At 40.1% G+C, this 17,304-nt stretch overlaps 1 protein-coding gene across 6 annotated transcripts in view; it reads left to right on the forward strand.

The window, feature by feature from the left end:
- The first annotated feature begins 502 nt into the window (after nt 1–502).
- ATP6V1A (ATPase H+ transporting V1 subunit A) overlaps nt 503–17,304 on the forward strand; it is a 57,465-nt gene continuing 40,663 nt past the window's right edge. For 3 of the 6 annotated variants that reach the window (XM_084801085.1, XM_084801088.1, XM_084801087.1), the window contains exon 1: nt 503–782. The gene's annotated coding sequence lies outside the window, so the exon portion shown is untranslated. Of the gene's footprint in view, nt 797–17,304 lie in introns of all 6 variants that reach the window. The other 3 variants (XM_084801086.1, XM_084801089.1, XM_084801090.1) reach the window with 2 other exon arrangements.

Raw genomic sequence — 17,304 nt, forward strand, 5'->3', positions numbered from 1 at the left:
GCAGTGCGCCGTGCCGCGGTCCCTCCGCCCCCCTCCCTCCCCGGCCCCCCCCCCCCATGCAGGACTTTCCCCCTTTTTCTCCAGGGCTGGGCTCCTCCCACCCTTTGCGACACTCTTAGAGGAGCTTGCTCGGTAGGCTGCGGCGGTCAAATCCGGATCTGTCCACCCTTCCCTCGCTCCTCTCAAGCCAGTAAGATCGGGCTTTCTCTCCCGCCCTTTCTTCCCAGGCCTCCGGTGACCTTCAAACGCTCCCGTCGCCTAATAGGTTTTTACAAAACGGACGCTTCCCAATGTAACAAAGTCTATGGGAACTTGCGGTAAATGTGTTTTAAACTCAAAAGTTAACGATGGGCACGGATAACTTGGCTACCCTCCAGCAGGCAAACCTCACTTTTTTTTTTAAAATCACGTGATAGGCTTCCCAGCCCCAGGCTTTTAGTCGGGCCATTTCCGGTCCCGAGAGCGTGACCCAACGTCACTTCCCTAGCAATGCACTTTAACCCTTGCCATCCTCGTTTTCTGTACAGTAGTTTATAACCCAGTCGTTGCGAAAAAGAAAATAACGCTTTCAGTAATCGCGGAGCCATTCACATCCAAGCTACATCCCAAAGATCGAAGACGGCACGGCGCAGCGTGCCTGGGGAGGGGACGCAGGGTGGAGCTTGAGGTCACATGACTAGCTAGGGCTGACCCGCCTCCTGCAGCTGAAGACTTCCCCTCCCTCGGTGACAGAGCCTCTGGGTCCCGTGTAGGTACTGACACTGCACTTGGCGCCGGGGCAGGTGAGGTGCGACAGGTAACTGGCGACTGGTGGGGACGGTTGACCGGGTGAGGGAGAGATAGAGACGGGAGTGTGAACCGCGCGGCCTGCGGTGCTTGGGGCTCCCTTGTCGTTGTCATCCTGCACTGACGAGGAGCTCGTTTCTCTAGTCTGGACCCCCCCCTGGCCGGTCACCTTAGTCTATCGAGGGATTGTGATGCCCACCTTTTCCCGGGTGGAGAGCGAGTGCGGCCATTATGGTTCCCTATTTGGAGCCGTTGGTGGTAGGATTCGGGTGGTAGGATTGCTTTAGCCATTCCTCGGGGTCTGCTACAACCGCCGGGTCCCCTAATCCCCCAGAGCTCCTTCCTTGGCAAAGGCCTTCGCCCAGGTGAGCAGGAAGATCGGAAAACCCCTGGAGGCAGAGGCGGCTCCGGTGAGACTGGCTTGGGAGGGAATGTCACTTCTATGGCCCTCACTGCAGAGTCATGGAAGAGATTCCCCCACAAATGTGCGTTCTCAGTGAGTCTAAGGGTTTTGTCGGACCTCCTTGCAGGAGAGGTTCGAACGAGACTGGAAGGGTAAGAGCGGGGCTTACACCTCCCAGAGCAGCAAGCGTGCTGTCTTCAGAACAGGGTGTTGGTAATGCGGCAGTCTCAGTTGAATGAGAAGGTGATGAAAGATGGTGTTGCCTTGTTGGGCTGGAGACCTAGGCTTAGCTTATGGGAAAGGGACGAGGTTTTCCAGAAAGGGAAGTGATTCTTTAGAAACTGATGAAGCTGAAAACACAATTAATCCAAATTCATTTGCATATAATTCAAAGGCAGGAAGGTTAAGCCTAGATATTACTGACTTGACATTTTCTGCCTGTGGCATCATCCCCCTTTTTGACACTTTTTTCTTAAATCCTACATAATTTCCTTTCTCGGTCAAGTTTAAATTTATGAAGTAACGCTTATATTCTTAACTAGCTTTTGCGTTTGTTTTGAAAAAAAAAATCAAGTGACCTCTTCTGACTCAAAGAGCATAATATTTTGTGAAAATACAGAAATTGTTTTGCCTAGGGTTGCCCAGCCCTTTGTCCTCCATTTTATATGCACTGTTGTAGCCAGGGTTTGCACATCAAACAGTGTGCTTTAGGAAAGGAATGTTTTTCAGTTTATGGCTAAACTTCTTTATTTGTGCTACAAACTTAGAAAGTTCCTTGTTTTGAATTGGAAGGCCTTACAAAAATTACAAATGTGCCTTTTAGAACTTAAATTGTACATTTTCATATATGAAATCAGACTTATAGTTAAGTCTCAGTTCCAGCAGTGTAATTAAAGAATCTCTCTGTAAACCTCTGAGAGCTAGGGTTGTGTGTCCTGAGAGCTAGGGTTGTGTGTCTTGAGAGCTAGGGTTGTGTGTCTTGAGAGCTAGGGTTGTGTGTCTTGAGAGCTAGGGTTGTGTGTCTTGAGAGCTAGGGTTGTGTGTCTTGCCTCCATGCATTCTCGAGGCTCTGGGTTCAATCCTCATACTAGAAAAATAGGATAAAAGGTAAAATGTTTATCTTACAGTGATTGGTTAAACTGACTTCTTTCCCCTCCCAAATTTTCTGATCTTACTTTGTTAAAGGGAACTAAAAGCTAAAAATCTTAAAATGATAGCAATGTAAAATAGAAAGACTGGCCTGTTTGATACTAAAAAAAGGTTGATGATCTTGTGTTGTCCAGATTGCCATTCTGTGATTGTGATCCAGACTAGACACCAGTGCTTGGTATGTTTATATAACAGGCATAAGTATAAATTCTTAACTAGCTCGTCCTTTTTTGTTGCTGGTCATTATTCTGTGATACGGATGGCGCTGCAGCTTGTTGCCATTTTTACTTGGCTGTATGTATGTTCCTGGATCTAGAGGCGAGAGGTATCTTCCTCTGTTGTTCCCCCTTCCCCCTTCTTTTGAGGTAGGTTCTCTCACTGAACCTGTGGCTCACTGATTCAGGGAGCCTGGCTGGCCACCAAGCCCCGAGAATCAATCCTTCAGTCTCCATTTGCCTGCAAGTGCTGAGGTTAAAAGAGCACACTTGACACATGGAGCCTGGGTAGCCAGACTCAGATTCTCATACTTGCAAAACAAGCATTTTAGTGACTGAGCCATCTCCCCAGCCTGAACTATAATTTTATCCATTATTTTCCACCAAAGTGAGGTTCCCTGACCTCCTGAGAAGAGACAAAAAATTGGTGGTGTTCTTGTTCCCTTGTGGTATTCCACCAAGTAAAGTGAATTCCTAAGTGTTTTGGAAGTCCAGACCAGTTCTGTGCAGGTGCACCAGAGTGCACTAGAGAACACCAGTCTGAGAGCACTGAGTACTAGTGGGGGGGGGGCGATGCTCATAAGAAAGGCGGGATGAGTCTGCAGTTTTACTTCTCAGTTAATTGCTCCTGTTTTAGGGAACTCGTAAAAACAGTAACTAGACTACTGATGGAATGTGGGATATTAGCAGCAAGAAGTGGTGACCAAGTAGCTATGGGGATTAAGTGTGAAAAGTTTGACATTCTATGCACACAGATAGTTTGAGCAACTGGAAGGCATTTCTGATACTATATCAGTTTATGAGTTTCTGTGTGGGTCTCGGTGCGGTGGCACACACACCCAGCACTGGGAGATCTCTGTGAGTTGAAGGCCAGCCTGGTCTACACAGTGAGTTCTAGGCCAGCCAAGACTACACAATGAAACCCTATTGAGAAAGAATGAGGGAGGATTTATATAGAGAAATTGATTTGGGGACTATGTCCACCATTAAGTACTATGTAAGGGTTGGGACCCTGACACCCTGTTGTCTTACTCTGAGGTCTTAGTTTCATTGTCTTTATAGAGTATCATTACCAGTGAAAATGTACCCTTCCCTTTGGGCCAAGGTAGCCAATCAGTCCTTTAGGCTACTACACAGTATTTTCTATTCCTTTATCTTTACTTATAAGACTATTTCTGTTACCTGAGGCATTCCTCAGTAAACTCAGTAAACCTCCCTCCAGGTAAATTACAGTCTGTATTGTCTGAAGTGGATGAGGCCCTGTTCAAGCAAACGGAATGCTGAGGTCCCTGACAGGTTGTTGTATTGAATGAGTGTTGAACAATTAAGAAGGAAATTAGACCACTCTAATTCACACAGATTCTAGCTCCTTCTAAGACTGAGTACTAAGTATTAACTTTTTAATAGAAGGTTCCAAATACTGAACAGAATAGATGTAAACCTGTGTGGACTTTCTTCACACAGGGACCCACATGCTTCCACAGTGTGTTATGTTTATTGATAAGGCCTACGGTTATCATCCAGGTAGGAGAGGGCAGATAGTTGTACTAGAAACAGTTCTTTGTAAACTACAAGTGGTTCAGCACCAACCGGAGGTAGCGGCTCTTCATTCAGCTGCTCTGTCTTGGACATGTGCAGCTGAGGCTGGAAGTGTCGGGGTTCCATTGAGAAGCTCCCCTCCCCAGGGTGTAGTGAATGGAATGAGATAGCCTTAGCTAATGTACTTGAAAGTCGGTCTAAAGCTAGATGGTATGAGAGTGTGAGGCAGTCTAGCCAAACCTTACCTGAGTAGGTTTCCCAATCACGGAGACATGGGATTAGGTTTTAGCCTTCCCTATTATTAGCTGTCTGACCTTGGGCACTCAAAATGAGGTTTCCTTCTGTTTAAATCTAGCCCATAGGTATTATTATAGTAGATCATGAGTATACACTGTTGAGTACATACTTTATAAGCTTTTTTAACTGAAGTCCAAGGCTAACCCTAATATGGGCGTCACCTCCCTGCCTGCCTCCTAAGTGTTGGTATTATAGGCACACAAAGCAGAAACGCTTACTAACTGTACTGACATGCGCGTCTGTCATGCATATTGAACTTCTAGGGGAGACTTAAGATGTCCTACCAGAGTGACTGGTGCCCCTTTTGCACAAAACGTTTCTAGTACAGTGAGTAGATTAGCATTTGAAATGAGTCTATCATAAAAAAGTAGAGCTGAAGAAAACTTCTAGCTGTATTTTTTTGAGACTAGCCATGAGTCAATCTGCCTCAGTCTCCCAAGTAGCTGGACTACAGGCTTAAGTGCCACCATATCTGGCTCTGACAGATTCCAAACTTGTTTATTAGTAGGAGCTGAGAAATATCAACATAATTTTTTTTATTTTGCTTTTAGCTATAGTGAGATTTTTTTATTAAAAATTTCCCAATGTTTATGATCATTAATGTGTGGAATTTTATTTTAGGAAACATTTTTTTCTACTTTTAAAGTTTTATCAATACAAGGAACAATTTGAATATGAATTAACTAGAATAAGAATTTTCTCCTTTAATGATTGCTAAGGATTTAGTGGTTTTCCAATGGAAAGAACCAGTAAATAAAATAATAATTTAACTACAGCTTTTTTGAGTTTGTTTCTTTGTATCTTTTATTAATATGTTACATCTCAATTGTTATCCCATCCCTTGTATCCTCCCATTCTTCCTTCCACCCCGCTTTCACCCTATTCCCCTCCCCTATGACTGTGACTGAGGGGGACCTCCTCCCCCTCTTTATGATCAGAGGGTATCAGGTCTCTTCTTGATAGCCTGCTATCCTTCCTCTGAGTGCCACTGGGGACGTGGTCAAATATGGGGTACCAGAGTTTGTGTGAAAGTCAGTCCCCGCTCTCCACTCAACTGTGGAGAATGTCCTGTCTGTTGGCTAGATCTGGGTAGGGGTTCGATGTTTACTGCACGTATTGTCCTTGGCTGATGCCGTAGTTTGAGCAGAATCCCCCAGGAGTTGTTTTTTCTTTGTTTTTAATCATGACAAAAATACTCATTTACTTTAAGGAAAATAGTTCACTAAGAAACAATTGAGTATTTGTATTAGTGTCAGTTATTGTAGAATAACTAGGATATAGTAAATATACTTTCATTCATTTCTTTGTATATTGATAAATAATATGTGATCAATAAGAATGCTTTTTATTTAATTTCTTAACATCATCTTAGGTTTCACTTTTTTCCTTTTTTATTGAAAAGAAAAGTCTTGGGCTGGGTGTGGTGGCACATGCCTTTAATCCCAGCACTCGGGAGGCAGAGGCAGGTGGATTGACCTGAGTTCGAGGCCAGCTTGGTCTACAAAGGGACTCCAGGATAGCCAAAGCTACACAGAGAAACCCTGTCTCAAAAAAACCAAAAAAAAAGAAAGAAAAAGAAAAGGACAGTCTTTGATTTACAGCAGTGTTATATATACTATATGTAGTATGTAATGAATAGATGTAGGTACATATTCAAGGTGTTTATTCAGGGACAGCTGAAGTGGAGTTCTATCTTTGGAGTAGCAGATCTTTATTTTAACCTGAACATATTAAAACTCAGTTGCAGTTGTGATAGCCATTTACAGTGATTCATACTTAGAACTCCAGCACTACAGAGGGTAAAGCAAAAGGATCTCACATGTGAGGGCAGCCTGGGTACATGGGTAGCAGGAGCAGCTGAGCTATGTAAGGATCTCACATGTGAGGGCAGCCTAGGTACATGGGTAGCAGGAGCAGCTGGGCTATGTGTGGAGACCCTGTTTACTTTTAAGTTGCTTCTGATTAGCTCTGTTACACTTCACAACTTTAGTAATTAATGGTGTATTATAATTATTTTCAGATTAAGCTTCTTTCTTTCTTTTTTTTTTAAACAGAATCTCAGTATTTAGTCATGGTTGTCATAGAATTAGCTATGTAGACCAGGCAGGCCTTGAACTCTCAGAGATCCACTTGCCTCTGCTCTGTAATTAAAGGCACACACCACCACATCTAATATCTGTTCTCACTTAATATCTTGAGACAGGGTTCCACTAGGTTGTTGAGGCTGACCTTGAATATCTTCTATGCCTGGGGAAACCCTGCACTTATTAGATCCCAACCTCATCCTACCAAATATGTGACATTACAGGCCTGTGCCACCAGGTCCAGCTAAAGTTTTTAAGTTTGATCTGAATTTAAACATGGAAATAATTCTTTCATCTTAAAATTGTGTGAATATCTTACAAAAAATGTTTTGACTTATATACAAGTAATTTGTTTGTGTATGTACTTCTAGGCTTATATATAAGTACAAAATGTTTCTAAGAGATAGAAGTAAAGAGCTGACAGGTTGCATTCCGTGCACAAATCCCTAGCGTGTCCCCAGCACCACTTAAAGCAGGTCTGGTTGCACACATCTGTAATCCAGAAGTGGGAGCAAGATCAGAAATTCATGGTCACCCTCAGCTGATGTCAAGGCTAACTTGGGGGACTGGCAAAGTGATACGTCAGTGTGAAGGGAGACACAATTTATATGGTAAACATAACTGACTCAGTTTGTCTAAGATGGAAATGTAATATGATATTTTAAGTACTAGTCAAGTTTTATTTATATATAGAACCTAAACTAAGAAAGAATACCCCAAATTATGAAAGGAAAAAATAGACATATAAACTACATACAAATAATTTTGTAGCAGAAATGGAAACAAATGGTAGAAAGGAAACACTTAAAATACATCTAAAAAGTGAAGAGTTAATATTTGTAAGAAATTTTACAAATTTTAAAAAGTTCACCTGATAAGATCATACATAGAAAAGCTTGTGGTCAGAAGTTCACATTAAGCTTGTTCTTAAAAGCTTAATCATTAAGCATTTAGCTTAAAAAATGTGAAAACTATAACCTTACTAGTAATTGATATAGTAACAGTGAAATGCTATGTCTCTGACTAGTAAAAGGAAATGATAAACCATGCTATCAGGGATGTGTGGGGAAAGATTTTCCCATAAATACTGGTAGAGAAATGAATTGTTCTTTGTTGGCTTTGTTTTGTTTAGTAAACAAACAGTATTAGTTAATATTAGAAAAGCGTGTATTCTTTTATCAGTCTTTATGAACTCTTTTTCTTAGGAATAAAATCCCCGGTAAGCAAGAAGAACATGTTTACATGGACGCTGATTGTCACAATGTAGACAGAGCCAAAACCTGGGAGTAGAGGGACATCTAGTAGTGGACATGTTATGCAGATTATGCTGCAGTCATATTCTGAAATGTTGTAAAGGCATTCATTCAGTGGAGGGGGTGAATTTCTCCTGGTAGCCTTGGAAGGATTTCTAAGTATATCTTGAGAGGATTTCCAACATGTGCCTTAAGTGATAAAGGTAAAATACAGGGAAATGTATCTAATAATATTCTATTTTTATAAAACCATATGTGAAACATCATGAGATTTGTGTGTCCTGTGAACACTGGAAAAGAAATAAGTAGAAAAAGACAGGGCAAAGAGGTAGAAAGTGTTCACAATGAGATGTGCGTACATGTTTGCACATGTCTGTATGAACGATGAATCACAGGAACGGATGGTACTCAATGATTAGTGGTTGCCTCAGAATGGTTGGATAAACACTCCCGGGTATGTTGTTTCTATTTTCACAATAAACGCGGTGTTTCTGTAAGTAGTAAAAAACAGAACTATTGGGGGCTGGAAAGATGGCTCAGTGGTTAAGAGCAGCTGCTCTTCAGGACCCGGGTTCAATTCCCAGGACTCACATGCCAGCTCAAAACTGTAACTCCAGTTGGGGGCATCCAACATTCTCATGCAGGCAAAACACCAGTGCACATGAAATAAAAACAAATACATTTATTTTAAAAACCATTTACATTTTTTAAAAGAAATGAAAGGCTAGGTAGGCTAAAGAACTAACAAGATGAAAAATAGTGTTTGAAGTGGCTAGACATTACAGTTTCTTGAAATATAGTTTGTCTTAGGTATTGGAGAAGGAAGGGAATAAACTGTCCTGGTAACTTTATAAATTTCTAAGTTTATATGTGATAACCATTGAATACCTAATGAGAAATTGTTATGAAAATGTACCCCAAAATGATAGATATTAGCAGATAAGGCTCAAATTGACAGGTTCTTTTGGGTGTTGGTATTAAATACTGCAAAATGTTTTATGCCTTGGAAATGTAGAGCCTATCTCACAAGTGTAGTTTCTGTCACCTGACCTAATCATATGACATAGTCACTGTGAGAAAAGTCTACTTGTAGTCCATCAGATTACAAGATTAACTTTGACTTTAAGAAACTTCAAATAAAGCAAAGTGTGGGGGATTTGGTCAGAGACAGGCTTAGGAGTGTGTGTTGCTTCTATGGAGGGCCTGTACTCCACTCCCAGCCCCGGGCTTGGGTGGCTTGTGCCTGCCTGTAACTCCAGGTCACGAATCTGACCTCCTCTTCTGGCCTTCACCAGCCATGCCAAACACACACACAGGCACACAGGCACATATTAAAAGAAAAAACTTAAATCTTTAAAAAAACAAAGTTTAAACTATTTCCAATTAATTAATACCTGATTTTGTTTGTTTATTATTTTTGAGACAGGGTGTAAACATGTAACCCAAGCTAATATCAGACTTGAGCCCCTATTTGCAGCCTCCCAAATGCTGGGATTGCAGATGCATGCCGCTGCACACAGCTTCATTTCAGTTATTTTCTGAAAATTAGAAGTTTGTCACTCAACTGATACTTAAAATATCAGTTTTTATATCTTATGCTTCTGCTTTTAATGTTTTCTCTTTTATTACCCATTTTATTTTAATTGTATATATATGTTCTATATCATAACACATACATATTATATATATTAAAAATCTGCAGTATTTTTCAATTAAATGGGTAATATGTATATAAGCATGGTAAAAATTACATGTTCAGATACTTCTGTTGTCTGTTACTAGCCCCCAATCCCCATGTATTTGTCCATAAGTGTTAGTACCTTTGAATAGTATTCTGAGCCTCCCTCTTTTCAAGATAATCTTGAAGACGTTTCACACTGATCCAGTTAAATGCTAGTTGAATATTTAATTACACTGATGAATCATTGTCGTATAGAACATTGCTGAGAGCTTGTTCCTGATCCAGAACCTCCCCACCCCTTTCTAAAAATCCTTCTGCCTCTGCCTCTTCAGCAGATCGTACCAGCATGTGCCACTACAAGTAGCAAGGCCTTTTTTTTTCCTTAGTGCTTTAATTGTAATTACTCATGGAAGCCTCACAGCAACCTTCTAAGACGATGCTTGCTTTTATCCCAATTTACCAATTGAGGAAAATTATGCATCTGGTGGTTACATGTTAAATAATATAACTAATGGCTTATAAGTAGTAGAACTCAACTCGGGGGATTATTTCTGTTTTAATACCATTAAGTTTACAAATTCTGCCACAAGTATTTAGTCTTTATAGTTTTTACAAAGCGAATGGGCTGGTGGGTAGGGGGTGACAAATTTTATGGACTTGATATTCTCCTTTCTTTTTTTTTTTTTTTTTTTTTTTTTTTTTTTTTTTGGTTTTTTGTTTGTTTGATTTTTGTTTTGTTTTGTTTTTGTTTTTTTGTTTTAGACAGGGTTTCTCTGTGTAGCTTTAGCTGTCCTGGACTTACTTTTTGTAGACCGGGCTGGCCTTGAACTCAAGAGATCCGTGTGTTTCTGTCTCTCAGAGTGCTGGGATTACAGGTGTGTGCCACCATGCCTGGCTTCTTCCACTTTTATGTAGGACCTGGGAATCAAACTCAGGTCACTAGGCTTGCAAGGCCTGAGCTATCTCTCTCCCTCTTGTCTCCATATTAATAGACATTCCAATCTTTGAATATAAAAGTGCTATAATGAAGCTGGGCATGGTGGTTCCCTCCTTTAATTCCAGTACTCAGGAGACAGGTGATTGCTGTGAGTTCAAGGCCAGCCTGGTCTACAAAGCAAGTCAAGGATAGCCAAGGCTACACAGAGGAACCCTGTTGCGAAAAATCAAAGTAACAACAGAAGTAGTACTATAATGAATATTAGTAAAACATTTTGTGCACATATAGTAAATTTCTAGAAATGGAATAGCTGCATGAGAAAACAGCGTTTTTAATTTTGGTAGCTATCGCCATGTTGCTCTCCAGTTTAGGGATGCACAGAAGTTGGATTTTGTGTTTAGTAATTTGCTTCAATCTACCATTTAGGTTGAATACTTGGGAAACTGAATGACTTTCCTGAGCTGTGTGTGATCTACTATTGTGATAGCACGCAGTTAGCTATACAGAATCAATATGATAATTGGAGAATAAGACAGTTGGGTTTATGACTTTTAAATAGCATGAATATTTTGGTTACAACTTAAAATGCTACCTACCTGATTTGTATTGGAGTTTCATTATTTGAAATTGGAATTTATATTACCCAAAGAGTAAACAACTATAGTTCTTAATACATAACTGAAAGGTGCTGATTTTACATATCACAAGAATTGTTTGAGGTATTTCAATTGCATACATAAACAACTGAGCATGATAGCTTGAGTTTTCAGCAGCTCTTGCTCCCCAGCTCCAGGTAATGCAGTGAGGTAGTTAGAGACTTCACTCAGCAATAACTACAAACTTCATGAGTTATGTGAAATCTGGTACGATTTAGAGCCTAAGAGGCTGGCTGACACCAAACTCTTGGGTGTGACCCAAAGCAGAAACTTGAAGCAATGAATCAGCTTGGGTCTCGGCCAGGGTACCTAAGGGATTGGATGTCCATTTACAGAACCTGCTATTGTTCATTGATTTGTGTTTGTGATTTAAACATGATCTCATCTTTCCCAAGACATTGTACTGGGAAGATGAAGGGTTGAGAAAACAGCCAGAAATAGAGATAATTAGGCTGTGGGTAAAAATTACAATTAATATTGTCTTAAGTAAGAGCAACACAAAACAACAAGTAGTTCTCGCCCTGCCTCTGCCATTTAGAACCACTGAGCTGTAACAGGGTTATAACCAAAGTATTAGAACATAGCCTGGGTCTTACCACAAAATCTTCCTAAGTCCTCACTCAAGATATTATTTTTACTATGGTTTTTCAAAAAAGGGTTTTTCTGTGTAGCCCTGGCTGTCCTGGACTCCCTTTGTAGACCAGGCTGCCCTTCAACTCAGAGACCCTCCTGCCTCTGCCTCTTGGGCACTGAGACTAAAGGTGTGCACCACCACGCCCAGCTGCACGTTCCTGTTTCTAATTCTAACTAATATTACCTTAAAAATTTGAGCCATTCTAGTCAGCATCATGGTTTAAATTTGTGTTTTACTAATAATCAGGGGTAGATACCATCTTTTAAAGTAGCTATTTGTCATGTGTGTCTATTTATATGTACTGATATGTTTAAATCTTTTGCCTTACATTTTAATTAGATTACCTTTTAAATGACATTTCTTAAATTTGTGTGCATGTGTATGTCATAGTATGTGTTTGGGGACTTTGGACAGTCAAGTCCCCCTCCTATCATATGTGTCCCAGGGATTGAACTCAGGTCATCAGATTTGGTGGCAAGTGCCTTATCTCCTGTGCTAGCTCACCAGCTACTTTGTCGTCTTACTCATGAGTAGTCGTGAGAGTTGCTTTTATAAGGGTATGCTCTTGGGTGGATAAGGAAGAAGGAAGGTTGTAGAAGGAGTTGGGAGAAGAGAAACCGTAATCAGAATATATTGAATGAAGAAAAATCTATTTTAATAAAAAGTAAAGAAAAAATTAGAAAAGGAAAAAAACCATTGCTTTCCTAAGACTATATTAAGATTATATTTCTGCTTTATAAAATTTCCTCACAGTTGGGGCTGGAGAGATGGTTCAGAGGCTAGAACACTGACTGCTCTTCCAAGGTCCTGAGTTCAATTCCCAGCAACCACATGGTGGCTCACAACCATCTATAATGTAAGCTGATGCCTTCTCATGGCCTGCAGGTGTACATGCAGGCAGAGCACTGTATACATAATAATAAGTAAATCAATCTTTTTAAAAAATTTCCTCACAACTTCTTTTTTATTCTAACAATATCTTTTGAGAAGTAAAATATTTTCCTTTTCTAAAGTCTAAAATATTTTACTTTGCTATCTGTCTATGCTATATAAATTAACTCTATCTCATTCAGTCTCTCAAGGAACATATATAGTAGTAGGCTCGACATTTAGGACTACTGTCCATTTTTAGTTGATTTTTATATAGTTTAGGTATGGATTGAAGCATTTTGGTGGTGATTTCTTTTTGTATGTACATACCTGTTTATTTACTGTCACTTGTTGAAGAGATGGAGGTTCTCTACTAAATTTATATTTTTAATAAAAAGTCCCTTGTTCATTTTTCTGTGTATACATTTTACACTTTTTGAGTTGAGTGTAAACTTTTAAATAATACTAGCTTAAATATAGACTTTACAGTCTGCAATTATTATAGAGTTATTTTTGTTCTAGTTACTATTTTATTTCATTGCTTGGTTTTTCAAGACAGGGTTTCTCTGGGTAGCCTTGGCTGTCCTAGACTCACTTTGTAGACTCTGCTGGCCTCGAGCTTACAGCGATCTGCCTGCCTCTGCCTCTGCCTCCCAAGTGCTGGGATTACAGGTGTGTGCCACCATGCCCAGCTCTAACTACTATTTTATTTTATTTTTATTTTTTTAAATATTTATTTATTATTGTTATGTATTGAGTGTTCTTCCTGCATGTACACCTGTAGGCCAGATCACAACAGATGGTTGTGAGCTACCATGTGGTTGCTGGGAATTGAACTCAAGACCTTTGGAAGAGCAGGGAACGTTCTTAACCACTGAGCCATCTCTCCAGCCCCATCTAGCTACTATTTTAAACCACTAAAATTATTAATAAAATATAACATTTAAATTTTTAAATAGATAATATATTTAATAAAAGATACTTTCCTACTATTTCAGAGTGTCTAGTAATACCTTTTATTTCAGAAGTTTATTCTGTGATATATTGGGCTTCAGTTCTGGCCTCAGAGAGGTGCTGATTTTAAAAACCCTGGTCATCGGGTATTAGGCCGAGCTGTGTCCAGGCTATTTCTAAGGGCTGTCAGCTTTCCCTCAGTGAATGGGAGCTCCTGTCTTACTCATGCCCCACCAAGATGTAACTAAATAACACATGGTGTTTGTGTCCTGTGTGGGTAGCTGGACTGATTTATGACAAAAGCAGATGCCACCCTGTTTTCCTGGCATTTACAGTACAGCAGTAAAGACAGGGATTTATTGATCAGCCTGTTTCTTTATAGTTGCACATGCATGTGGGTGGCGGGTGCCTACATGGCCCAGCAAGCATGTGGAGGCTGGTGGAAAACTCCACCATGTCAGTGCCAGGGATTGAACTCAGGTCATCAGGTTTGGAGGCAAAAGCTCTTATCCTCTGAGCTCTGCTTTTTAGTTTCTTGAGGTGGTATCTCACTACATAGCCCAGGCCAGCATTAAATTTGAATATCTCCTGCCCGAGAGGTGAGCTACATAAGGCACCTTGATTTGTTTACAGATCTCTAATTACAGTAATGGTTAATTAAGTGCTGCACAATAGCAACTTTGAAGACTAAGCACATACCAAGTTAATTCCTTAGCAAATCACACCATTTAAAACCTCTATGAATAACCAAGTCTATCTTGACCCACAGTCAACTTAATAAATAAACTGTAGCTGTTGCTAATTGAAATGTACTTGGGAAAACCATTAGAAATGCGGATTTCGTGCCCACTGAATTGGAAAATGTCTGTGGACTTTTTACCATAGTCCTGTATTTCAATCCAAGTTATAAAGGTTCTTTTATCCATATTAGGTGCTGTCCTGGTTAGTTTTAACTGTCAGCTTGGCACCACCTAAAATCACCTGGAGCATATGGTCCTTCCTAATAAGGAGTTATCTAGACTATATTAGCAGTAGACATGACTGTTGGCTCTGTTGTTTAACACTTAAACTTTATTATACAACCCAGCTAGCTTACACAAGAGGGGAAAATGATTAAAGGGAAAAAAGAGTGAACCTTCCGGTATCTGTTTCACGGGACAGGTCCCTAGCTAGGTGTCTCTGGCCTGTTTGCTGATCCTCCTTCTGATCCATGTGCACGCTCAAGCCAGGTCTGAACCTGCTGCCCTTCTCTCCTGTCTGCCTGCCTGTCTCTCACATGTAAGAGGTGGTCTCCTTCTCCCACTGAGGGTCGATTAGAAACACAATAGTCCAGGTGGAGTCCCCAGTCCGCTTACTGAATTCCAGGCCCAGGATGGCTCCACCCAGTCTATCTCAAGGTTAATCTCAGGGAGTATCCACGGTGTGTCCAAGGGCAAAGCCTGCCAAGACTGCTTTCACCTGTGACAAAGTTTACAATCCTTTCCACACATAACTGTCTTGATAGTTAATTGATGTAGACAGTTGTGGCCCACACTGTTCCCTAAGACAGGCGTTCTGCACTATGTAAGACAAGAGAAAGCTAGGTGATAATGAACAAGCAAGCCATGTGTGTGTGCCGCCCCCTCCCTCTCCCCCTCCCCCCTTGACTATGAATGTTGTTTTACTAGTTGCTTGAGTTTCTGCCTTGAGGTCTCCTCGGTGATGATAGAATTGTAAGCCAATAAGCCCTTTCCTCCCCTGAGTTGCCTTTGGTCAGGCTGTTCTGTCACAGCAAGAGAAATGAAGTTCCTTTAAGGACTTAGCTGCATATTACTAAATTGCTTCCTGTGTTTGTTAGTAATAAATTCAAATTGCTTCTTTTTTTAATGATTATGAATTATTCTTTTGGCCATTAATTCAGAATCCGATTCTTTTACCTTCCAAGGTAGCTCTTCAAATGAACTGCTGCATTAAATCTCCATTGTTCTAAAATATTGCATATATTTTTAAGTCCATGTGGCTGTATGCAGGTCTTTTGCAATATGGAGAAAGAAAAATTGTATGACCATTTCTAGAAATGCTATTAAAAATGACTATGGGCAAGGCTAACATCTAAGCTTGAACCTATTTAACTGGTAAAATTAAACTTCTGTTCTCAGCTTAAGCCTTCATTACTTATTTTTCAGAAATGCTTTTGTTTTAATACAGGGCTGAAGTAGGATCAAGGATGTGTGCGTGCATGCCTCTTTCTGTCTCTGTCTCTCTGTCTCTGTCTGTCTCTCTCTCTGTCTCTGTCTCTCTTTCTGTGTGCGCACGCGCGCGTGTGTGGTTAGAGGGATATGTAATTATGCATGCACTTGTGTGCCGTCATGTTCCGTGATCCAATTAGACCAGTTTGCTTCCTGTAATTTTATTGTGCCTCTCTACTTTTTGACTCCCAGCTTCATTTATATATTTCTTTAGATTGCTTAGTAATTTTCATAAACTATTTCACTGATGACCTAATTTTACCTTCTGATCTATTCATTCTTTTTTAATGGTACTATGAAATGTGTATACATGTAAAATACTTATTCCTGAAACTCTGTTTTTTGTTGTTTTGTTTTAAGATTTATTTATTATGCTTACCTGCATGTAACAGCTGCTGGCCAGAAGAGGGCACCAGGTCTCATTATAGATGGTTGCAAGCCACCATGTGGTTGCTGGGAATTGAACTCAAGACCTTTAGAAGAACTGCCAGTGTTCTTAACCTCTGAGCCATCTCTCCAGTCCCCTGAAACTCTGTTTGTTTATTTGTTTTTTCCTGTTTTTGTGCTCTTTTGCTAGTTACGTGGATCCAATAAAGGAATAAGGAGCCAGGTTTTTCTGTCCTTCTACTTTGTTATCTGTAGCTACGTAGCCTGCCTACCCACAGGAGCTTCTTTAAAAATCCCAGGCTGTTTCTACAGCTCAGCATCCTGTGCAGATGACCAGCTGCTAAGGAGGGTGTTGTTTTTCATAGCCTGTGTTTTCTAAAAGAGAAGGAAAATTACTCTCAGAAGCTCCTAAAGGATTTTCCTTACCTTTTATTAGTCAGAGTATTCCCAGACAGGCTATTTCCAAGCAAGTCATTGCTAAAGGAACGGAAATTACGATAGACTTCCCTAAATTTTAACAAAGTTAGGGTTTTGTTGGCAAGAGAAGAAGGGTCTGCATATGCATAGTGAAATAAATCTGCCATATATCATTTCTGATGGAGCTGCTAAGTAGATAAAAAGAGATGAATAAGAAAGTGCCTCACAAAATGACTAGCGTGCAGTAGTGTTTTATAGCACTATAAATGACCAAAGTAAAAAATTTAACTGGAATCCTGTCTACTCTCTAACTTTGAACAAGCATAAAAATATTAAACAGGTTTACGATGCTTTTCTCTGCAGGAAAACTGCAGATGAAAATATGATGTAGGTCAGGCTAGGCGGCACATGACATTCAGGAGGCTGAGGCAGTGGGATTATGATTTTGAAACCAATCTGGGCTATCTGCACAATGAGACTCTGTCTTTAATATAAATCAATAAATAGGAAAAGGAGCAGTGGAAACCTACCTACCTGTTCTTACTTGTCAGACTATATGCCTTTTGTTACATACATCTAATATAATAAGAAAAGAAACTAAGTGTTTGATTGAAATCACTGGATTGTTTTCTTTAGAAACAAAATAACAAAATTGCTGTGCCTTCCAAAGCTACTCTTTTGATGAGTTAGTGTGATCTTTTTTAAATGTTACATTAAATAGCACTGCGGTGTCAGTGAAGTGAGTCAGATTTGTATGTGAATTGCCTTGAATCCCTAGTATTATCTATTGTGTCACCTTGTTTCCAGCCCAAAC

This window comes from Acomys minous, assembly GCF_964271855.1.
Source record: "Acomys minous genome assembly, chromosome: 11".
Lineage (NCBI taxonomy): Eukaryota > Metazoa > Chordata > Mammalia > Rodentia > Muridae > Acomys > Acomys minous.